The sequence below is a fragment of the Vitis riparia genome, chromosome 12, assembly GCF_004353265.1.
Source record: "Vitis riparia cultivar Riparia Gloire de Montpellier isolate 1030 chromosome 12, EGFV_Vit.rip_1.0, whole genome shotgun sequence".
Classification (NCBI taxonomy): Eukaryota; Viridiplantae; Streptophyta; class Magnoliopsida; order Vitales; family Vitaceae; genus Vitis; species Vitis riparia.
In genome coordinates this window covers 2,424,660-2,448,877 of record NC_048442.1, presented here as the reverse complement: position 1 = coordinate 2,448,877, position 24,218 = coordinate 2,424,660, and the positions used below count along the sequence as shown (strand labels likewise).

The following is a 24,218-nucleotide window of genomic DNA, read 5'->3' as shown; positions in this document are numbered from 1 at the left end:
ATCCAATAATCACAAGAGTAGAATCATAGGGATACCATAAACCATAGTCAAGAGTCCCATTTATATAACAAATAATTCCTTTAACATACATTAAGTGTGACTCTTTGGGGTTTGCTTGATATCTAGCACAAGCTCCAACATTAAAAGATATGTTAGGATGACTCGTAGTGAGGTAAAGTAAGCTTCCTACCATATGTCTATAAAGCTTTTGCTCAACATCTTTTCCAGATGCATTCTTATTAAGCTTAGTGGTAGTGCTCATAGGTGTCCTAGAGTGTTTAGAGGATTCCAAACGTTATCGAACTCTATCCACCTATCACTCTTAATACCTATAATTTGATTCCCTTTCTCAACTTGAATTCTAGTGCAAAGAACCTTTAAGTGCTCAATAGTTTTAGATTTTTTCTCTTAAGAAGGATACAAAGGAAAACCTAGAGAAATCATCTACTACCACTAGGACATATCTTTTCTTACATTTATTCTCAATGCGCATAGGACCCATGAAATCCATGTGAAAGAGGTCTAAGGGCCTAGTAGTATTAATCCCTTGAATTTTCTTGTTTGAGTTTTTCACTTGCTTACCTTTCATGCACTTACCACAAATAGATTTAGGTGGACCACTCTACTTAGGGATTCCTCCAACTCTATCTTTATTCACAATGTGAACAAAATCCTTATTGTTAATATGACCTAACCTTCTATACCATAGTTTAGTGACATCAAGCTTAACCCTGCTACACGTTAAAGAGGTTTTGGAATTAGAGTTAATTGCATAGCAATTATCCACAGTTTTATGCGGAGTGGAAGTGACTTTTCCTTCTTTGTTGATCACTTCACATAAGTCCTAAGAGAAATTAACCCTAAAGTCATTGGCACAAATTTGGTTAATACTAAGAAGATTAGCCTTGAGTCCATCAACATACAAGATTCCCTCTAATTTTGGGCAACTAGGAATAGAAATACTACTCCTACCTCTCACACAAGATACGTTATCATCCCCAAAGGTGAAATTTTCTCCATTAAAATCCTCAAGAGAGTTGAATAAAGACTTATCACCTGTCATATGCTTAGAGCACCCACTATCAAAGTACCATTCACTAGGGGCTCTAATTCTAAGGGTTGTGAAAACAACATGACACTTAGATTTATTTTTTCTCATTCAAACTTGTTTTACTTTAGGCGGTGACTTAGATGAGTTTTGTGGAGTCTTCGACTTTGGTTAGTTTTATTCTCTTTCCTAGCATTCAGAATATTGTTCATTAGAGAATTAAAATAATTTACAAGCTTATTTAGTTGAGACTCATACCTCTTAAGAAATCTAGTGTTGCATCTATTTTAAGTATGTCTAGACTTTTTATAGTGTGTGCAAAATAAGGGAGTGCTAGAAGTTGCTACTTGGCTAAGGGTTCCTTCATACCCTTAACAAAAACCATGTCTCCACTAGTGGGAGTTTCGGTTCAGTTAATATACCCCAACCCTCTCTTATCTCTATGGGACTTGCATTTCTTAAGAATTTCATCTAACACTTGAGTCTTAGGATGAAAAACCTCATTGATGGAAGAAGAAAAAGATTTTATATTCTCAATTTAATGGGTTATCTAATCAATTTAAAGTAACTATGAGGTTTTCTTTGTATCTTGTAATAGTCATATTTCTTTACATGGAGGTTTTGTTTCTATTTCTTAGATCTCATTTGTTCATAATTAAGTCTTATTTCTTTATATTTTTATCATTTTATTTAACCATCATCAAGGATTCAAATTTCAATTTCAAGATGATGTCAAATTGGTAACTTTAGAAATTTCAAAACTTAGCATATATTCAGGAAGAGATGCATGTCTTATTACGTATATTAGGAAATATCTTAAAATTTTAATTCAATTTGTGTTCCATGAGATCCCCTTTTGCTAGGCCATATTGTGTGCATTATCTTGTTGATGTTTCCTTGTTCCCTTGTTGAATAAAAAATGATCTAGGAATGTATTCTAATATTTTTATGTTGAGATCTTTAAATTTTATAAGGATATGTCTAGTTCCCATAAAATGTTAGGGACAGAAAAAAAATGTTAAGAAAAATAATTTTCTTCTATTTGATTTTATTACGAAAAATACAAAAGATAATCCAATATAATTAAAATTAATGAGAAACTTATGTATTTTCAAATTATTTAACCAGAAGGTGCCCGAGGTATATGGTCCTAACTTACCAATGTGAATGATGGGTGACCCATAAAATAGACTTAATGAACATAGACTTAATGTAACGCCCTAAATGAAAGTATAGGGATAAAATCATAAATTAGAAATAAAAAATAAAATAAATAAATTAATTAGTTAATGGTAAAAAGGTCCTTTTCTTTTAAAAGCCCTAGGTATAAATTAGATGTTTTTGACTTCTTTATAAAAAATGTTTTTTTTTTTTTTTTTGCATAGAGATGAAAGAGATCAGAGAATGTAGGACTGAAGATTTAGAAGCTTAGAGTTTGAAGATTAGTTTTTTCAAGTAAGACTTTAACCCTTAGATTAGTATTTCATGTTCATTAAATAGTTTTGAATGGTTTAAATATGTTTTTGAAGATCTCAATCTAAATTAATGATTTTATTTAATTTTAGATAAAAAAAAAAATTGGAGATATATAAACATAGATTGATTTATTGATGGAAATATGGAAAATCTGAATATTCAAATGAATATATCTAAACAAAAAATTAAAAATTAAAATAAATAGAAGAATCATAGATCTTGGACAAAAAAAACATTAAAAAAAATGGTTATAGGAAAAAGTGTATAGTTATGAATCTAGATATAAAAATATTTGACTTATAAAAAAAAGCCTATGGTACAGGAGATGACATGGTATTGGAGTAGAAAGTATAAAGGATGGCTTGCACATAGTGATTGTCCTTGTGAAAAAAAAAAAAAAGATTATTTGAATGAGTAGATGTATAAAATGAAAAAAAATAGATATAGGAAAATAATAACACATGAAAGAATGTAAGAATTAAATAAATTAGGAGGAAACAAACATATCAAGTTTGTTTATGTAACTTAGTTGTGGAAAAAAAGAATATGTTTATTTGTATAACTTGGTCGTGGGAAAAGAGAGTAAGATTAAGGGAAGAAAGAGTAAAAGAAGTTGCACTATATGTATGTGATGGATGACTGTATATATTAAAAAATAAAAATAAAAATAAAATAAAGAGTGTTATGAAGATGAAATATTATGCTATGGTGGTATTGTGGGAAACAATAAAGTAGATATAATAGTTGTTGTGTGAAGAGATGATATAAATAAATAAATAAAAGTTACAACATAGGTGTTGGAGTGGGATTACTACAATGCCTAGTGTTGGAGCGAGATTCCTACTTGCATAGGATGATTGTTGGTTTAAATTTAATTGAGGAGAAAAATAAAATTTGAATAAAAACTAGTTTAGTTCAAATATTAAGAGGCTTTTAGAAAGTTTATAATTTTAAAAAAAGATAGATTCTTGGGATTGGATCAAGACTAAGAGTTTTAAATTAATGTTGGAAATTAGGAATATTAATATTCACATAGAATATTATTTAGCAATGTCAAATTATAATTTTAGACTAATGGCCAATAATAATAGTTGTTTATTATTATTATTTTAATGTTAGGTGAGGATTAGATTCTTTAACAGTAATCTTTTTAAGGATTTTGAGTGTCTTTTAAAGTAAGAGAAATTAATATAAATTTTTTAAAAGAAAATATTTCCTTTTTATATGTTATTTTGAATTATATAAAATGTTATTTTTGTTTCTTTGCATGGTTCAAAAATATTTTGCATAAAAAATATGTTAAAACATTTTCTTTTGCTTATAATAGAAAATATGGAGATATTTTGTTTTTTTTTTTTGTAAGTTTGAATGAATAAAACAAAGTGTTTGAATCTAGTTTGTTTAACCTTAGTCAATGTAATATAATTGTTCATCTTTTGTCCTAGTCAATGGATCATAATTATTGACCTTTTTAACCTTAGTTAATGGGATATAATTGCTGACCATTTTGACCTTAGTCAATGAGATATAATTGTTATCATTCACATTTCTTCGTGGGGAATGTAATTGCTTTGAACCTTGACCTCTAGGGGTTTGGTTAGAGGTAACTAGTATTAGTAGTGTTTGGTTTGGTCCGCATGAAAAGGAATAAATTTCTAGCTAGCCACCCATTTGTAAAGTCTTACCTAATTGGGAACCATTTGTGATTTGATAATCAGAGTAAAAACGTTTTGAATGCTTTTGATTTGGATTTGATATAAAATTGTTATTGACATAAATGTAAAAATATTTGGTTAAAAAGTTTTGGATGCTTTAAAATGTTTAAACTCAAAAGTTTTTAGAAAAAATATTATACATTGTATCTTCTATTGTAATCATAATTGAAAATGTTTGATTCATGAAACTGTATTAATATTCCTTATTGGGCTTTAAACTCATCCCCTTTTGTTAACATATTTTAGGTATTCTTCATTTGGGCAAGGAGTGATTGGTTAGGTTGGGAATTTCTTCTTATTAGGATTTTTTTTTAAATTCTTATTTTGGACATCGTTCAAATGTTAGAAGTTAATTACTATTTGAATTGTTTAAGTTCAAAGTTTTTGGAAAATAATAATGTGGTTAATATGTAAGTTTTTGAAGTTGAGTTTTGAGGATTACGGTATGTTTTATTACTTTGAACAAGAATTTGCTAATTGGTAGCCTTCCAATTACATGATGATTATTTGAGTCTTTAGGCTTTAGGTGTGAAATGATCGTTACACTCTTGGAGTTTGTCTAAGGGTGTGACATTTGAGGCATGTGAGAATGTGAAAGAGAGGTGGGAAATAATATGTGGATCAAGCAAATATGAGATTGTTCAAGCAAATATGAGATTGTTTCAAACTAATGTTTTCCAAGCAAATGGTTTTTTTTTTTTTTTTTTTGTGTGAAATCTTTCCTAGTCCAAATAGTACCTCTATAAGTACTATACATGAAGATCCTCAATTATTAGATAGATTAATCTTAATAGTTGAATCCCAAAAATTAACCTTAATTAATGTGTGTTAGAGTTTGAATCTTTTTATAAAATCCATTGTTTACATGTGGGTTAAAGAAAAGGGAATGAATAAGTAAATAAGATTATGTGAAATTCAAATTTTGTTTTTGAATTCAATAGGTTAAAAATAGAATGGAGCTAATTTTCCATGTAGTTTGAAATCCTTATCCTTCACCAATTAGCTTTCTAAATAATACAATTATTGGTGAGTCAAATGATCTTTTTTAGAGTGTTTGAGCTTTTATATTTTTGCTATTTTCTATCAATTAAGTTCTTCTTGATGTCTATTTGCATTTAGATACTCGAGGTAGAATTTGGAAGGTGAATTAATAAGAAACTCAAATAGTTTCTTTGAAGGAAACTAGCAGCAATTAGAGATTATAATTCAAGGGGCGCATATTTTTCACAGGTATTTAATTTGAACTATAATTTTATTTTTATCTTACATTGGTATTAGAGTAAGACAAGGCTTGACTTCATATCTTAATTATATTTATTTCTTTGAAATAAATAGAGATTTATTTCCATAAAAATGTTTTTTATTATTTATAGTAAAAATGAAAGATCTGCCTTTTATTTATTTGAAATAAATAGAAAAGTGTTTGATATGTTTTTTAAATTTGAAATAAATATTTTTTTTAAATGTAATGTTCCTTGAAGTTTGTGGGGATTAGACACCACATTAATTAATTTTATTTGTTATAGATTTTTAGTAATTCTTATCATTTAATAATCACATCAATATGGTTGACTTAGGGGAAAAGCTTTGAATACTCTTACTTGAAGGCAAAGGTTCAAGTCTAAACAATTGGATTTTTTTTAATAATATAAAATGCAATCCAAAAGTTCAAGCCGCAAGCAAAAAAATGCAAGCAAGCCTAGGGCAGGTTCATTAAAAAAAATGATAATAGGGTTATTAAATTAATTGATTACATCTCTCTCTCTCTCTCTCTCTCTCTCTCTCTATATATATATATATATATATATATATGATTTTTATTTGCATATAAATTGTTTATGTGGGTTGTTTTGTCCAATATTATTTGAATTGGACTTATGGACACATGGAGCATTTTTTATTATCTCATTGCTATTATGGTTGTTTTTATTTTATTTTTATTTTTTATTAGCTATATAATGTTCTAGTTCATTTAATGAGTTATGATTATAAGCATTGTGAAAATTTCAAATATCATTATGTTAACACAAATATCATAAGCTAATTTGAAATTGAGAAATGTATGCTAATGTCATACTCTATCCAATAAATGTAATGAAATGACCACAAAAAATGTCATTGTTGATTTGACTAAATAAGAAAAATTAGATGATAATAATTATGATATATAGCATATAAAAATCCAATACTTGTTAAATGAACAAGTGGTCTTAGAGACCTTAGCTAATACCTATTCTAGTTCACATTCAATGAGCGACGATTATAAGCATTGCAAAAATTTTAATATCATTATGTTAACAAAAATATCATAGGCTAATTTGAAATTGAGAGTTGTATGCTAATGTCATACTCTATATAATAAATGTAGTGAAATGACTATCAGGAACGTTGTTATTGATTTGACTAAAGGAGAAAAATTAGATGACAATAATTAGGCTATGTGGCATACAAAAACTCCAATACTTGTTAAATGAACAAGAGGTCTTAGAGACATTAATTAGTGCCATGATCCAACCCAAAAAAGGGAATTCAACTAAACACCACTATGATATTGAAGATTATTATTCATAGGTTAAAAAAGATCGATATGCACATTTCACTATGTTAAGTAGCATGCACAATGACTTAATAGGGAAGTTTGAGAATTGCCCCACTGCCTAAGGCATGTAGAATAAGCTCATGATTTCTTATAGCTTGACATTTGCAACTAGGTTGGGAATGCTCACTTTGATGTTCATGCAATATGTCATGAACTCCAAATAAACCATGGCTGAACATTTGAGGATAATGTTAGCCCTAATTTATTACTTAAAGGTGTTTAGAAATAACCTGACTAATGAGTAGCAAGTCATAGTTGTTATTCACTCTTTTCTTAAATCACAGGGGTAAATGAAATTTATGCTCACATATAATGAGAATACAAAAAAGTTTATTGATATTTCTCGCCAGATTGAGTTAGAAGTTAAGTGCTTATGGGTGTAACACACCACATTTATCGCCCATGCAGGGCAATAACAGACTAATAAACCTAAGCATAAGAAATAAGGAATGCGATGGTATAACTAGAAATTTGGGGCAAAAGAAAGGAAATTAAGAAAAAGCCTCAAAGAGGCAAGTAAATTAGAAATAAAGATAAAATGAAATGCTACAATTATAGAATGTTAGGTCACTTTACTTGTAAGTGCATTGAGCCAAAGAAGGTATACCCAAATCCCAACTTTCTCTTTTCATATGTTTGTCAACATGTATTGGTTGATCGTTCTTTTCCTGAATGGATTGCAAACTGATAAGCAACAAAAACTATAGTAAGCAATTGAGTGGGATTTGTAGATTAGAGAAGGATACCAACTAGAAGACAATATATCACTCTAGGTAATGTAACAATAGAGAATGTTTTAGGTATTGAGACATACTTGCTAAAATTACACTTAGGGCATACATTACTATTTCATGATGTGTTATTTGAACTAGGTATCCAATATAATCTATTTCAGTAATAACACTACTTGAATTGGTTTTCAGTTTCATTTTATTGGGTTAATGATTGAATTCTATTTAAATAAGGCCTTATATAGACAAAGTTTTTTATTTTTTATTTTTATTTTTATTTTTATTTTTATCTAATGGGTTATTTATTTTGGATTTATATTCTTCATTTTCTTATGTAGCTTGTGATAATACTACCGATTCTATGAATTTAAATGCTAGATCATGACACATAAGTGGAAAAAGAATTATTAGACTAGCTAATGAAGGCTTTTTAGGGTCTCTTGCTAATGTTAGCATACCTATGTGTGACTCTTGTCAGGTAGGCAATGCCTGTAGGAAACCTTTTAGAAAGGCACCAAGGCCATCTTACTCTTTATAGTTGGTTTATTCAGACATCTGCAAGCCTATGAGTTTGAAGGCATGCCATGATCCCTCTTATTTTCTCACATTCATCGATGATTATTTGTGTTTCAATTATGTAAATTTGATTTCTCATTACTTTGAAGCATTGGATTGTTTCAAGTACTTTTGGGCAGAGATTGAGAATAAGAAAAAGAGAAGAATTTAAAGATTCTTTGAACTAAAAGATGTTGCAAATACTAATTGCATTAATTTTGAAATTATGTGAGGAAAAATGGATACATAGGCAATTAAAATTTCCTACCACTCCACAACAATATGGTGTAGTAGAAAGAAGGAATTGTGTTTTGTTAGACATGGTTAGGTCAATAATGGCTAAGGTTGACCTCATAATTTTTTTTTTTGGGATGTTATTTTAACTATTGCCTACATCCTTAACCGAGTGTCTTCTAAGTTAGTCATTACTGTTAAACTACTAATTTTCTTAAAAGTTGAAGGTTGTAAGATTTGGGTTCACAATGTATATCATGCTCTTTAACACCCCTCTCATGTGCGATCCCATACTTGTATTTGGAGAGATAGACAACCCCATAGGCAAACAACTATAAATTAGGAAACAAATATGCAAATAGGGGAAACAAACATGTGAGAATCAAACATATGACCTCTCTCTAAACAAAGCTCTAATACCATGAGGGAAAATATTATTTTCTGCTATATTAAATTATCCTTATAAAGGGAATACATATACAAATTAGCTATACCCTATTTAAGGAGAGTTTAGCACTCTTATCAATCCCCAAAACTCAAACAGAGCGAGCTTTGATACCATGTTAAACTATAAATTTTCCTAATAGTTTAAGCTTGTAGGATTTAGATTCACAATGTATCTCATGCTCTTGGACATGATACACATTGTGAACCTAAATCTTACAAGCTTAAGCTTTTAGGAAAATGGGTAATTTAACATGGTATCAGAGCTCTCACTCTCTAGGATTCTGTATTGCTGAAAAAAATTTCTAAGAAATTTGACTCTCTGAAAAATCCTTTCTAATTGTCTATCATTCAATCTTATCCATTATTTGACCATGTCCAAAACATGTTAAGTCAACCCCTTTTCTGTGATTACTAAACAATAATTTGGAGAGATGCAACAAAACTTGCCAAAACAAAAGTTGTAGAATATCCAATCGTCATATTGATTAAATTCCATAAACTACTTGTGGTGGTCACAAGTGGTAAAGACTTTTCTGAAAGAAAAAGGGAAATTGAGCCATTTGATGGGAACCAAACCTACTCAAAATGATTTTGCATTTGTTAAATGGAACAAGGAAGATTCCATGATCATGTATTAGTTATGGAATTCGATGTTGCCTGAAGTAAGCATAACTTATATGTTTCTAACAATAACAAGGGAGATTTGGGAAATAGTTCACCAAACCTATTCCAAGATGCAAGATGCAGCCTTAATTTATGAAATTAAGACAAAACAACAACAACCAAACAAGGCTTGAATTGCACTATTATTAAAATTTTAAAATTAAGTGTAGTGAAGACGCTGTCATGTTACTAAAGCTTGTAGAAAGGGAAAAGATTTTTAGTTTTTTTACTGGACTTAATGTTGAGTTTGACCAAGCACGAGTGTAAGTTTTAGGGAAGGAAACTCTACCCTCATTGTAAGGTTTCTTATTAATAATCCAAGTTGAAGAAAATCAAAGAAGTGTCATGCTTGATTCACAACCCATAGAAAAGTCTATTATGCTTTACATAAAAAACAAGTGATAAAGGAATCAAAAAATATATTGAAGGATAAGGAAAAACAATTGAAACCGTAAAGAATGAATCAACAAAGTCATTGAATTGTGATGAAGTATGGTACACCTATTGTAAGAAGCCTTATCACACTAAAGAGACCCTAATGGAAACTCCATGGGAAACTCAAAGGAGTAGATCAAAAGGATGGTCTTAAGGGTGGACAACAGAGAAGATAGTCTCACTTGACTAATGCAAAAGACCATTCTTATAAGCATTCCAATTCGAGTAGGTTAGAGACTAGAGGATTCAATAAGGATCATATAGAGAAATGTTGAGAAATCTTGTTAGTTCTCTTGAAAAAACCAAAGGGATCGTGTTCTTTGCACAAACAGGTTAGTTTCCTACTTTTTATGCCTTTAGTGCCTCAAACACATTCCACAATGATTCTTGGTCATAGACTCAGGAGTAACTAATCATATGACATATTCTTCTTAGTTATTTATCACTTATAATATTTGCCCTAGTAATATGAAAATAAAAATTTTAGATAACTCTTTCACTACTGTTGCGGATTAGGGAACTATTACTTTGTTCCCCTCTCTTTTGTCTATTCATCAAGTCACTAAAGATTTGGATTGTAAAGTAACTTTCTATCCAACCTATTGTGTTTTTTAGGATTAGGTTATGAGGAAGACAATTAGACATGCTAAGGAAAATGATGGACTTTATTTCCTTGAGACAAAGGGTAGCAATTGCGACCAGCCTTAACATTCCTATTTATCCAATAATTTCACCTTCAGTAAAGATGGCATTTGGCTTTAACACTTCCTTCTTAGACATCCACTATTTAGTTTACTCTCCCTTTACTATTAAAAAGATTGATGTTAATAACTTACATTGTGATATTTATGAGTTTGCTAAACAACATCATGTTTCATTTTCTTTGAGTAATATAAGTCCATCTTCTCCATTTCCTTTGATTCACTCTAATATTAAGGAGCTATCTAAAATTCCTAATATTTTGGGTACAAAGTGGTTTATCTTATTTACTGATGATTACACAAGGGCAACATGGGTTTTTCTCTTAAAATAAAAATCTAAAGTAAGTGAAGTTCTTCCGAATTTTTTCAAAATGATCACTTCGTAGAATTTAAGGAGTGATAATGTAAAAGACTATTTCAATCAAACCCTATCACATTTTTTTTTGCTTTAAAAAAGAAGGTATTCTTCATTATTCATCCTGTGTAGATATTCCATAATAAAAAGGGTTGTTGAATGGAAAATCAAACACTTACTTAAGGTTACACTAGCCCTTTTGTTTCAAACACATTTTCCTAAATCTTATTGGGAAGAAGTCGTGTTGATGTCAGCATCTTGATAAACCAAATACCCTCAATGATTCTAGGGTTTAAAAGTCTTATTAGTGTTTTTTCTAACCATTTTCCAGATTTTCATATCACTTGCGAGCTTACTCTTAAAGTTTTTAGGTGTGTTAGCTTTATCCATATTCATTCTCATAATCAGGGGAAAGTTTTACCTATGTGCTTTGAAGTACGTCTTTGTATGTTATTCTACCAAAAAAAAAATAAAAAAATAAAAATGTTATCACCCACCTTTAAGAAATTTCTTTATCTCTATGGATTTTACCTTCATTAAAAAACAATCATTTTTCTCCACTCCTTATCTTCAAGGGGAGAGAACCACTATAGAAGATAAGGATCAGTTTCTTCTTGATCTTTCTCTTCCATTAGGTTCACTAGGTTTTACTTGCCTCAACAACCACTATTTTCCATTGTGTTACCCAAGCCATTTCCTAAAACTCTAAGCAACACTCAACCTGAAACAAAACCTAAAATAAAGCTTAAAATAGAAATTCTAACCTTAGATCCTGTAAATGTTCATCCATTCCAAGTATACTCTAGGAGAAAGGCATCCATTCTTCTACTTATGGAAGTTCAAGAATCTAATTCACAACCACATATGGAAGCACCTCCTACTATAAATAATCTAGATGTTTCCATAACACTTAGGAAGGGAATTAGTGCTATCAACATCCAATATCTCATTTTGTTTCTTTATACAAACTATCTCCTTAGTACAAGAGTTTTTTTTTTTTCACTAAGTGAATTCTATTCAAATTCCTCAAATTTATCGTGAGACACTTAGGGATAAGAATTGGAAAAATGTCATGAATGAGGAAATGAAAGAATTAAATAAAGATTAAACTTGGTAAATAATGTATTTTCCAAAATGGAAAAAAACTTGTATGGTATAAATGGGTGTTTACTATAAAGTATAAAGTTGACGGGTCTTTAGAAAGATATAAGGCAAGATTGATATCCAAGGGCTACATTCAAACTTATGGGGTTGATTATGAAGAAACTTTGGCACCTGTGGCCAAAATGAATATTGTTTGTGTGCTTTTATCTTTAACAGCTAACATTGCCTAGTGTTTATAACAATTTGATGGGAAAATTGAATTTTTAAATGATGATTTGGAAGAACAAGTGTATATGGAGGCTCCATCGGGTTTTGACAAGGTTTTTACATGAATAAACTTTGTAGGTTGAAGAAAGGTTCATATGGGTTGAAGTAATCTCTGAGAGTGTAGTTTGGAAGATTTAATAAGACAATGTCAAAGATGAAATACAAACAAAGTCAAGGAGATCACACATTGTTCATTAAACACTCGACTTTAGGGGGAGTTACTGCTAGGAATTTGGATTACTCTACTTCCTGCCCGTAGATCACATAAGGTGCATGTATCTATCCTTAGGGTTCTCTAGATTTATCACATAAAAAACATATGACATCAAAAACCATTATAGAATAAAGATTTAGAGATAGAAAAACTCAAACTTGCAATCTAAATGTTCTCAGATCGATTTCCATTTTATGAAGACTATAAAACCATGGTTGTCACTATAAAACTCATCTACTCAATGATCTTCTACTTGATATCTCCTTTCATGGGTCTTGGCATGAGAGAAAAGTGAACTTCTTTTTCTTTCTCCTTAGAGGGTGGCTAGGTTTCATTTCTTTGGAATTTTAGAAAACCGAACTACAAGATTGAAGCCCCAACTCCTAAAGGGGTTTATATAGGTCTCCTTATGGGTGTAAGTGACTTGAGCCCAACTTGGGCTTGGGTTACCTATTCCAACCCACTTAGGTCCTAATTAACTAGTTAACCCTAATGGACTTCAATTAATTAAGTATCCCATTCTAGAAAGTTAGTTCATAAGATCTAATGCAACCTTACGTTTTTAACAAAAGGCCCTTATGCACACTTATGAATTACATACCAAAATACCCTCAAAGCTTATGCCACCATGAACTAGAAGCTTGAGTGGAAACCATTGGGACCTATAGGAAAATACTAGTTCTCTCATAATTCAATTTTGAAGTTGAGTCAACACTCTACTAAAGAGATTTACTACATTCTAGTATCTTATGAAATTACAATGAGCAAAATTTCGGGTCCATGTCCTACTATCCATTGCATACAAACTTTCCATGAACTGGTGTCCATAATCTAACAGGGTAGTGCTATCAACTTATCAAGATTACCTCTCCAATCCTTGAGTTATGAATCCTTATATTATATGATCAACTAACATACTCTAGCTCCAAGAAATATATGTCAAATTTCACACAAGGAGTTACTACGACCATAGATTTCATGATCACATGTCCTTGGGATCACCCAAGGGAACACACTATCTAAATCCCATGAGATATCATGGTCTCTTTGTTGAGAATATCTATTGCCACCAACCTATATCCATAATGGCCCAATATGTAGAAATATATGACCACATTATATTCTCACCTATAGATTAAAACCTTCTATTGATTCGACATAGATTCAATATCCTTTTAATATAGTAGCTTGGTATATCATGATAACTCGATAGCCTTATGTCATGATTTACCATAGGTCTTGTCCTATGTGTAACCATACACATTGTTGCACTCACCATGAGAACCCTATTTTTATGGCTAAGACAAGTCATCCCTCTAATTATGAGGTAGTGCACTATAGTCGTTACTAGCTTATCCAAATCTATGAACTGATTGTGAACAACTTATTATCTTGCAAAGAACCTATGACTTGTATCCTTTGTGTAACTCCTAATGCATCCAAGTCATGTACAATACAAGTGATATAGGTTGAATACTTGAATCAATGTTAATACATAAAAAAAAAGGATAGCAAATGGATAGTAAAGTCTAACTTTGTTATATTATGTCTTGGTTTTAGGGGCTTAATCCTAACATTTACAACATTAATTATGTATATTGATGATATAATTATAACGTACAAAGATCCAATGAAAATGTAACTATTTAAAGACTAGTTGGCCAAGGAATTTGAAGTAAAAGAACTTGGAAAGCTCAAGTATTTACTAGGAATTGAACTAGCTCAATCAAAAGAAGTAATATTTCTGTCACAACAAAAGTACATACTTGATCTCCTTAAAGAATCTAGAATATTAGGATACAAGCTTATTGACACACCTATTGAACCAAATCACAAGATAAATGAAGCTAGTGATGATACACCAATGGATCAAGGAAGATATTAGAGGTGGGTTGGCAAGTTAATTTACCTTCGATACACAACTGAATATAGCATATGTGAGGAGTGTGATAAACCAATTCATGCATAATTCAAAGGATGTTTATTTTCAAGCAACTTATAGAGTTCTCTGATATTTTAAGAGTATCCTAAGGAAAGGAATTTTCTTTTAAGAAAGGTGTAGAGCTAAACCTTGAGGCATACAAAATGTTAATTGGGTTAGGTCAGTTGTGGATAGAATGTCAACCTCAGGTTCATGCTACTTGGAGGAAGTTTAGTAACTTGTAGAAGTAAGAATCAGATTGTGGTTGCAAGGTTAAGTGTCAAGGCAAAGTTTAGAGCCATGGCTCATGGTATTTGTGAACTTTTGTGGTTAAAAATCATTCTTAATGATCTTAAAATTAAGTGGAAATGACCAATGAAGTTGTACTATGGCAATAAGTCAATCATCAACATTGCTCATAATCTGGTTCAACATAACTTAACCAAACATGTATAGATAGACACTTCATCAAAGAGAAACTTGAGAGTGGGTTGATATGTACACCATATGTCCCAACACATGGATAATTGATAGATATTTTAACCTAGGGACTAGCCATCTCTTGATTCTAAAAGATTACAAGCAAGTTGGGAATGAATAGTATTTTTTCACCAACTTGAGGGGGAGTGTTTGATAATTTATTTCATTCTCTAACTTTCAAAACTCAATGTGCAATTGTGGAGATTTTTGTAAACTAGAGTAGTTTCCTAGTTGTAAAAATTTCCTAATTTTGTTATGTAATTAACTAGGTTATCCCCTAATTTTTGGGGATTGATAGAAGTGTCAAACTCTCCTTAAATAGGTTATAGTGACTTTGTATATATATTCCCTTTGTAAGGATTAATCAATATAACATAAAATAATGTTTCTTTCACCTATAACTCCACATGAGTTGAGGAATGACGCAAAACCAAATCTGGAGAGTTTGTAGCCTTTGGGTTGTATGAGTTATTTTCATAACACTTCCCATAGATGAGGTGTGGAATGATGCAAAACCAAATTTGGAGAGTCTACGACCTTAGGGTTGTTAAAGTTATTTTCATAACACTTCCCATAGATATGGGAAGTTAGACCCTAGAGCAAATAAGAATGTCTTTATAAGGTATTCTAACTACTCAAAAGGTTATGTAATGTATAGTGAACTTCCCAACAGAGAGTTGACCGAAATAAAGTCACATAATGTTAATTTTATGGAAAATGATTTTCATAATATTGGTGAAGTAAAGAAAAGTCTTAAACACTATGAGCTGCAAATATTTGAGCAAGGGTAGGAGATTACAGACCCATCCTAAAATGGTTAAAGATAGTAGGAGTGATTTACCTCTTAGAGGGAGTATGCCACTAAATAGATTTTCACAAGGTCTTGAGTTATAGAAGCAAACATGGCTAAATTCCTTATCATCGTTTTGAGATTGAAGGGGACTCCTACAAGTGTGTGACTCTTACATGTGTGCTTTACTAGACCTTGATGAACCCGTTTCTTGTGAAGAAGCTTTGAATTCACCTAAATTAGTATATTAGATGGCTACTATAAGGAAATAAATGAGTTCCATGGCAAGGAATCGTGTTTGGGAGTTGGGTGATCTTCCACCTAGGCATAAGACCACTGGGAATAAATGGGTTTTGAAAATTAAACACAAGGAAGATGGTTCAATCAATAGATATAAGGCCTGTCTAGTGGCAAACGAATATACATAAGGAGAAGTTATAGATTATGAATAGACATTCTCCTTAGTGGTGAGATTTGCATTTATTCGCCTTATTCTGACTATTGTCACATATTTAGACTTGAAGCTCTTCTAAATGGATGTAAAGACTGTATTTCTCAATGGAAAACTAGATGAGAAGATTTATATGATCTACCTATTTTTTTTTAGGCTCAAAGACAAGAGTGTTGTCTCAGGCATTCCATTTATGGCCCAAAACAACCATCTAGGCAATGATACTTTAGATTTCATCAAACCATTATTTCTATTGGTTTTGAAATGTTGGAAGAGCACCAATATGTGCATGTTACACAATCAAGGGAAGACTTTCTCATTCTTTGTGTGTTGATTATATTCTATTAGTTATAAATGACATAGACGTGATTGTTGCCACCAAAGGGTGGTTGTCTTCCACTTTTATTATGAAGAACATGAAAGAAAAAAAATTTTGTGCTTAAAGTTATGATCTTGAAGGATTGCTCGAGAAGGTTCTTGGTTTGTCTCAAGAGACTTACATTAAGATGATTCTAAATCAATTTCATATATAAAATTGCAAACCTATTGACATCCCTATCGAGAAGGGTTACACCTTGAGCCTTAATTAACACCTTAGGAATGATGATAAAAGAAAACAAATGGCAAGATTGGAAGTTTGACATATGTTATTTTATGTACTCGACTTGACATATCCTTCATAGTTGGATTGGTTAGCTATTACTAGATTGACCTAAACCTTGTTCATGGGCAAGCAAGTAAGAGGATTTTTCATTGCCTCTAAGGGACTAGATATTTCATCCTTTGCTATCAAGGTGCGGATTTGACGATACTGTGATGAAGATTAGGTTAGTGACAAAGATTAGTGTCAATCCACTATAGGATATGCTTTGTTACTTAATGGTGTTGCTATTACTTGGTGTAATAAGAAACAATCCTATATTGCTCTATCTACTATGGAGTCGAAGGATGACACTTGTTCAATGGCAATATGAGAGGTTTCCTAGTTGAGAAGATTCCTCTAATACCTAATAGTCACAGCTCTAGTTGAAAAACCCATCACTATTTTTAGTGATAGCATAGCTGCTTTAGCATATAGTAAGGATCCTAAATACCATGACAAAACCAATCACATAGATATTCATTTTCGCTACATTCAAGAATTGTTACATAGAAGGAGATAATTCTAATGAAACATATCTCGATCAATAGAATAATAGTTAATATGATTACTAAAGCCAGTGTTAGAGATGTCTTTTAAAGTCGTACGAGGAGTTTAGGAATCTGTAGACTTTGACATGTATTTCATTTTTGGACACCTCTAGTATTGACATTTTATTTATGGGTATCTTATGCATTATTACTCATAAATGTAGGTTCCTTTTTTGTTGGATTGATACCACCATCATACATTATTTGAATGTCTTCTTACTTAGATTGGTCCACTCACATGGGAAATCATCTTAGCACTTAGATAGCAAGAAAGATGAGATGATGATGATTATTTTGGAGCTAAGAAAGTGAGAAAAATAAACTATATTTTGGGAAAAGCCTAAGCTAGGCTAAGATGACACTTATAAGAGTCAAACATGAAATTATTCCATAAAATCGTATAGCTTAAACAAGTCCAATGTGAGATCTTAGGTAGGTGCTTGATTAGTGACTATGCTAAGACACTCAAGTTAGGTGCTTAGGGAGATGACTAAACTAAGATTCTTATGACATTAGAGAGTGACACACCCATTGTAGTGGAAGCTCTCCTATAGCATACATATCATACTATTTGTGATATCTTTGACTATTGGAGGGAGTGGTTGGTTGGATCCTTACCCTAACACTATGTAAGTCCTTATAGACTACTATAAAGCCTATTCTATACCCTTTAACCTTGAACTATGTCATAAAGTAAGGGCTAGATATTATTACTTTAACAGGTAACCTAAGGATCATGGTTGATATAGTCCAATGAAATATGTTAGGGAAGTTGTCAATCCTAAATGAATTGGCATGAGTGGTTAGGAAAGATTGTTGCTAACACACTATTTATAGCTCATGATGTGGACAATTATATCAACTTTGTATTGGATATAATTATGAATAAGAATAGGAATGTAAGTTGGGGTTAAGCATTTTTAATTGAGATGACTCATTATTTAAAAGTGCTTGAATTGGTGTGATTGACAAGTTTAGGGTATAGGTGAAATATTTTTTTCTAGTGATGTGTTATGCAAGGGAGATTGACACTTAGCATAAGCACTCCTATTTTATAACTTCTCATTATGTTACACACTCCATTTTGTATGAAGAAAAGGACTTGATGCAGGACTAAGAGAAAAAGAAGACAAAGATTTTATGATATCCAATGTAGATGAGTGAGTGATGTTAGAATTTAAATGTTTTTATAAAATTCACTATTGACATGTAGAGAAAAGAAAAGGAAATAAATAAGATTCCATGAAATTCAAAATTTGTTTTTGAATTCAACTAGTTTAAAACAAAATGGAATAATTCTCCATTTAGTTTGAAATCCTTATTATTCACCAATAAGCTTGCCTATAAATAGTACAATTACTTACGAGTCGAATGATATTTTTCTAGAGTATTTGAGCTTCTATGTTTGTGCTATTTTCTCCCAATCATGTTCTTCTTGGTGTTCACCTACATCTAGAATTTAGATGATGAAGTAATAAGAAACTATAACAGTTTCTTTGAAGAAGTTATTAGCAATTACAAATTGTACTTCAAGCTACAATTTTATTTGAACTAAATTTTATTTTTATCCTACAATGTCAAATATCCTAACAAAGAAAAAATAAATGTAGATTGAAAAAGGGTACAACAAAAAATAAAACAAAAAGAGATATAACCATTTTTTGTTACCAATCATATTTTGTAAGAAAACTTAGGTATTGTTTGTTTTTTCACTTAAGTCTTATTACAACTTCTTTTCGGATTTATGATATTAAGGCTATGTTTAGGAATTGTTATTAAGAACAATTTTTTGTTTAACACACATCTAATCATCAATTATTCCCAAAATAGGTTTTTGAGAATTGTTTTCAAAATAAGATGAAAACACGTCTTAGAACACATTGCAATTATTTTTAATTGTTTTCACTTATTTTCTAAGGGTAATAATTAAAAATAAAATATTGTAAATAATTTTTCATAAAAAAATACTTTAAAACACAAAACCTGGTTGACAATATTCTAAATTTTCAAACAAATTTTTGTTCTAAAAAATATTAGAAAATTATTATTTTTTTCGAAAATGCTTCTAAACAGGCACTAGGCATTTATTACTTTTTCTTGTTTAAAAAAATTACCTTTTCTTGACTTGAACTTCAACAAATACCAAAACATAAATTCTATTCTCTCTCCACTTTTGTTGCCATTAACCATATCCACTAGCCCCACCCTTCTTGGTGTTGAAATCCAAAAAAAATTCAAAGAGAAAAAGAGAAAAGAAAATCTAGGATTTCTTATTATTAATTCTCTTGAAAAAAGGTACAACATCATTGGAATTTAAATAGACCTAATAAAAGGAAATAAAGGCTAATTTATTCTTACTTATAAGAAAGAAATAAAATAATTCTAATGTAGTAACTAAATATATAATAACTACATAAATATATAGTAACTAAATAAATAATTCTAATATAGTAACTAAATATATTAATAACTTCTAACATCCCCCACAAACCCACGATGCAGTTGTAAGGAACATCAAGAGTTTGTTAACCAAAAACTGAAAATACGGAAGTGGGTGTGACTTGGTAAACAATTTCGCAATCATACTATTGAGAAAATCCCTTAACAACCAATCAAGCTCTATTCCACTTAATCAAAGTACCAAATGCCAACTATCACTCTTATGCAAAGTAGAAAGTTTTTCAATCATAACTTAGAAGATGCTAATAAGAATGTGAGAAAGGAGGTTCCACAATCTTAGAAGGTGTTGGAGTAGCCATGGGAGGAGAGGAAAGAGCATGACAATAAAAAACCTAAGTACCAATATCTGCATGAAAACTATTTGTATCATCTAAGAAATGATTAATGCGTACAAGTCTAGACTGAGACATTATGAGATTCAGTATGAATAGAAAAGAAAGGTATATGTTTAAGGAAGAAAACATGACGAGAAAAGAAGGTATATACTTAAAGAAAAAAAAGTAGTAGAAGACATAAAACTAAAACTATCAAGGAAAGAGAGAAGATGAAGTCAACATAAAACTATCAAGGAATGAGAGATTAAGAAAGAGAGACATAAGAAAACATAAAACCATAACAAAAAGAGAGACAAACAGAATTTGGATTCATATCCAACAAACAGAGACAAACAAAATTTTTTATTCATATCCAACAAACAAATAAGGGAAATGCAAAATTAGAATGCGTATACAATCTTTCCAAATGTTCCTAGATCTCCTTGGTAGGTTCATATTTCATCGATTGTATGCCTATCGAATTATCGACGGAGTTGTTGATCTTAGTGATAGTTTTTAGAATGCTTACTTCCTAAGCATCTAACTGTTCTACATATTTTTCTTTCTTTTCATTCATAGGTTTGTGTAGACTGCCAATAATATAACCCCATACCCTTTTTCCTTTTAGAAAATTTTTCATCACACAACTCTAATATGAATAATTTTTTCCATACAATCTCACACTAATACATTCAAAGGGAATCATCTCATTCACCATCCATGACGAATAAATAACGAATAGTCACTAAACAAAAGAAAGCAGATACAAACCGAAGAAAACAAATACGAAATCAAATTCCAAGATCAAATAGGAAAATAACAATGCAATCACCCATTACACTATTCCACAATCAAACACAAAAAAAAAAAAAAAAAATTCCATGATCAAATATATACAAAAGTAGTGTATGAGATTAAACGCTCTTCTATGAGAACACAAATCAAAAGTCCCATTAAAAATCAATTGTACTTTGATACCATGTTGAAATCCAAAAAAGATTCAAAGAGAAAAAAAGAAAAAATAGGATTTCTTATTATTAATTTTCTTGAAAAAAGGTACAACATCATTGAAATTTAAATAGACCTAATAAAAGGAAATAAAAACTAATTTACCCTTACTTCTAAAAAGAAAGAAAATAATTCTAATACAATAACTAAATAAATAAATAAATATATAATAGCTAAATAAATATATAGTAACTAAATAAATAATTCTAATATAATAACTAAATATATTAATAACTTCTAACACTTGGATAACTAGTCTCTGCTCCATCACAAATGGTCGAACATTTAATATTGTAATGAATATTATAAATTTTTTTCTATTGTTGTAATAAACTTTGGTACTTTGAGGTAATAGAAATATGTTAAGTTATTACTTTTTTTGTTAAATCATTATTTTCCAAATATTCTATTTAAATCTTATAAAATTATAATAATATTTTATAATAGAAATTTAGAGCTCATTTTATTACTAAGATGCTTTTAGCATCTAAAAATAAAAAACTTTAATACTTAACAACATTAATATAAATAAATAAATTATTTAAATTTAAGCATTCGACTTTCCTCAAACTAAATTAAGTTAAACCAAGACCTATTCAAATTTAAGATAAAAAAAAAAAATGCAACCTTAAATTGATTAAAAGGCTTATTTAATTATCTCATATTGTTAGAATAGTTTAAAATAAACAAGCAATCAACTTAAGAGTAAATTTGTTTAACCTAAATTCCAATAACTTGTAATAATAATAAACAATTACTATATTAATTTGAAATAGTAGGGACTCTAGAAAGTTTGTTTTGAGGTAAGTAGATGCACTTTTTTAAAGAGAAATATGTCTTCTATTGCACAGAATTAATTGACATGCTCTCAAAATACAAGGATCTTGAAGGTCAAATTATTGTAGAAAATTGATTATACAAATTAGATTTTCACTCATTGCTTACCAATATTAGAATATATTTTATGGCTAAGTGAGAAAATAGAGTATTTTTTTTAGTTTTTTCTTCTACTTTTATTTATTTATTTATTTATTATTATTGTTTTCTTTTTTTGTATAGAAGTCTATCAACAAACTAATGTATCATAAATAGATCTCCCAAAAATCTTTACCTACTTCACAACTTTCACAATATTATAAAAATAATAGAATCATAAAATTTATGTCTATAAAAAACACAAATAAAAACTAAAAGCAATAAAATAAATATAATAAAAATAAATTTTAGATTACATACATACGATATGATATTGGTCCAATTAAAGCTATATGTTCCAAGAGAATGCTTTATCCTATTTTTTCACCTATATATTCTACTCAATAAGGTAGAACACTATTAGGGTGTTTGATAAGTCAACTTGTTGGCTTATTATGACTTATTAACTTAATTTAAGTCATTAAGTAGATTAAGTATGTTTGATACAAAAATTATTTTAAGTATTAAGTAAAAATAGTTAACTTATTCTTACACTCAAATCCATTTTACCTTATTTGCCCACATTACTAAGAGTATATTTTAGAATTATGATTGTATATCTATGACTCATTTTTTATAATAATTTTTTCAAATAATTATCTTATACATCTACAATACTTTAAATATGGATGTTTTATAAATAAATTTATTGCTTAAAATTAATAAAAATAAATATATGAGTTAAAATTCAATGAGATAAATATTAGTTAAAATTAATAAGGATAAAGGTTCAATTTAATAATTTAAAATTAATTTTAAGTTAATTTTACTAAACAATCTTAATACTTAAAATAAAAAATAAGTAATAAGTTTTAAGTTAATAATAGAAAAAAAAATTAACTTAAAATCAACTTAAATTATTAAGTAATAGGTATTAGATTTTACCAAACATCCACTAATTCAAAGAAAAATGAAGGTGAGATACCAACAATTAATTAAAACAAATTTAGCTCCTAGATTAGCAAGGATATGAATCAAGACTACGAACATTATTCCCTAACTAGTACTCATGGACCCAGAAATGAAAAAAAGTTCTATATACATAGATGTCCACTGTCTTCTTTATACACCCTATTTTCATTTTGCTAATTGAATAAAACTAAATACAATGAATTTGATTTGCATACCATCAATTTCATTTTGAAAAAATAGAATCTTGAGGCTGAAAAAATTGAAAAAAATGATATGGAAAATATGAGAAATCAATAAGTAAAAGATGGATAGAGAACTTATTAAATGGTGAGTCAGATGGTTTTTAATAAGTTCACATACTATTGGATTTGAACCAACTTGAAAAGGCTATTTATGGCTAATGGCATACCATTGAAAGGTACTTGGTATTTTGAGAAACCAAATACAAACAGCAGTAAACTTGTGTTTGATTTCTCGACCACTCTGGGGACAATATTAAAATGGTATAATTATTGTTTTGACACACAAAAATCTAATTCCCCATCCAGCATTTAAAAATTCAAGAGATTCTTGTTATTCTTTGAAGTTAACCAAGACGTACCCTTTTTTTTTTTTTAGTGCGTGTAGTGGTTTTTTATTTGCTGGGATGGGGACTGTGGGCACTTCGGCATTTTTCACCCACCCAGAGATTTAAATCCATAGAAGGGACATTGAGATTTGGTCTGAGTTGGAGGTTCTTTCCTTTGAGTTAGGATTTCTCATCAGCATCTCTCTATTTCCATTTCTTCAATCAGGTTCACTCTTTTCTTCTACTAATTAATTTTTATCATACACCTCTATGAAGTTAAAGTAGTTAATTTACTTGCTTATTTGATTTCATAATATCACTGAAAATATCTGATCCAAAAAACCACTGATCTCTTATCCACAAAAAGTCTAACCCATAACTAAGGAGGCTGAGTTTTGACTTTGGATTCTTGCTTTTTCTTCTTTAATATTCAGGACATGTACCTCCATATAAAAACTACTTTGTTCGAGGATCTGAATTTGATGCAATTAATGTTGATAACTAATAATTAAAATTTAACAAATATATGCTAAGGAAAACATATTACATGTCCCGTTAGGTGTCTTTCGGCTCTTAATAAGCCTCTTTTGGGTAAGTGGAGTTG

The 24,218-nt window shown here is 29.9% G+C and overlaps 1 protein-coding gene across 2 annotated transcripts in view; it reads left to right on the top strand.

Moving 5' to 3' along the window:
* The window catches only part of LOC117927220 (disease resistance protein At4g27190-like), a 52,416-nt gene that overhangs the window by 4,769 nt on the left and 23,429 nt on the right, over positions 1–24,218 (top strand). Inside the window, exons 2-3 of one of the 2 annotated variants that reach the window (XM_034846669.1) lie at positions 5,359–5,469; positions 23,665–23,840. The gene's annotated coding sequence lies outside the window, so the exon portion shown is untranslated. The remainder of the gene's footprint in view (positions 1–5,358; positions 5,470–23,664; positions 23,841–24,218) is intronic. The other variant, XM_034846670.1, reaches the window with a different exon arrangement.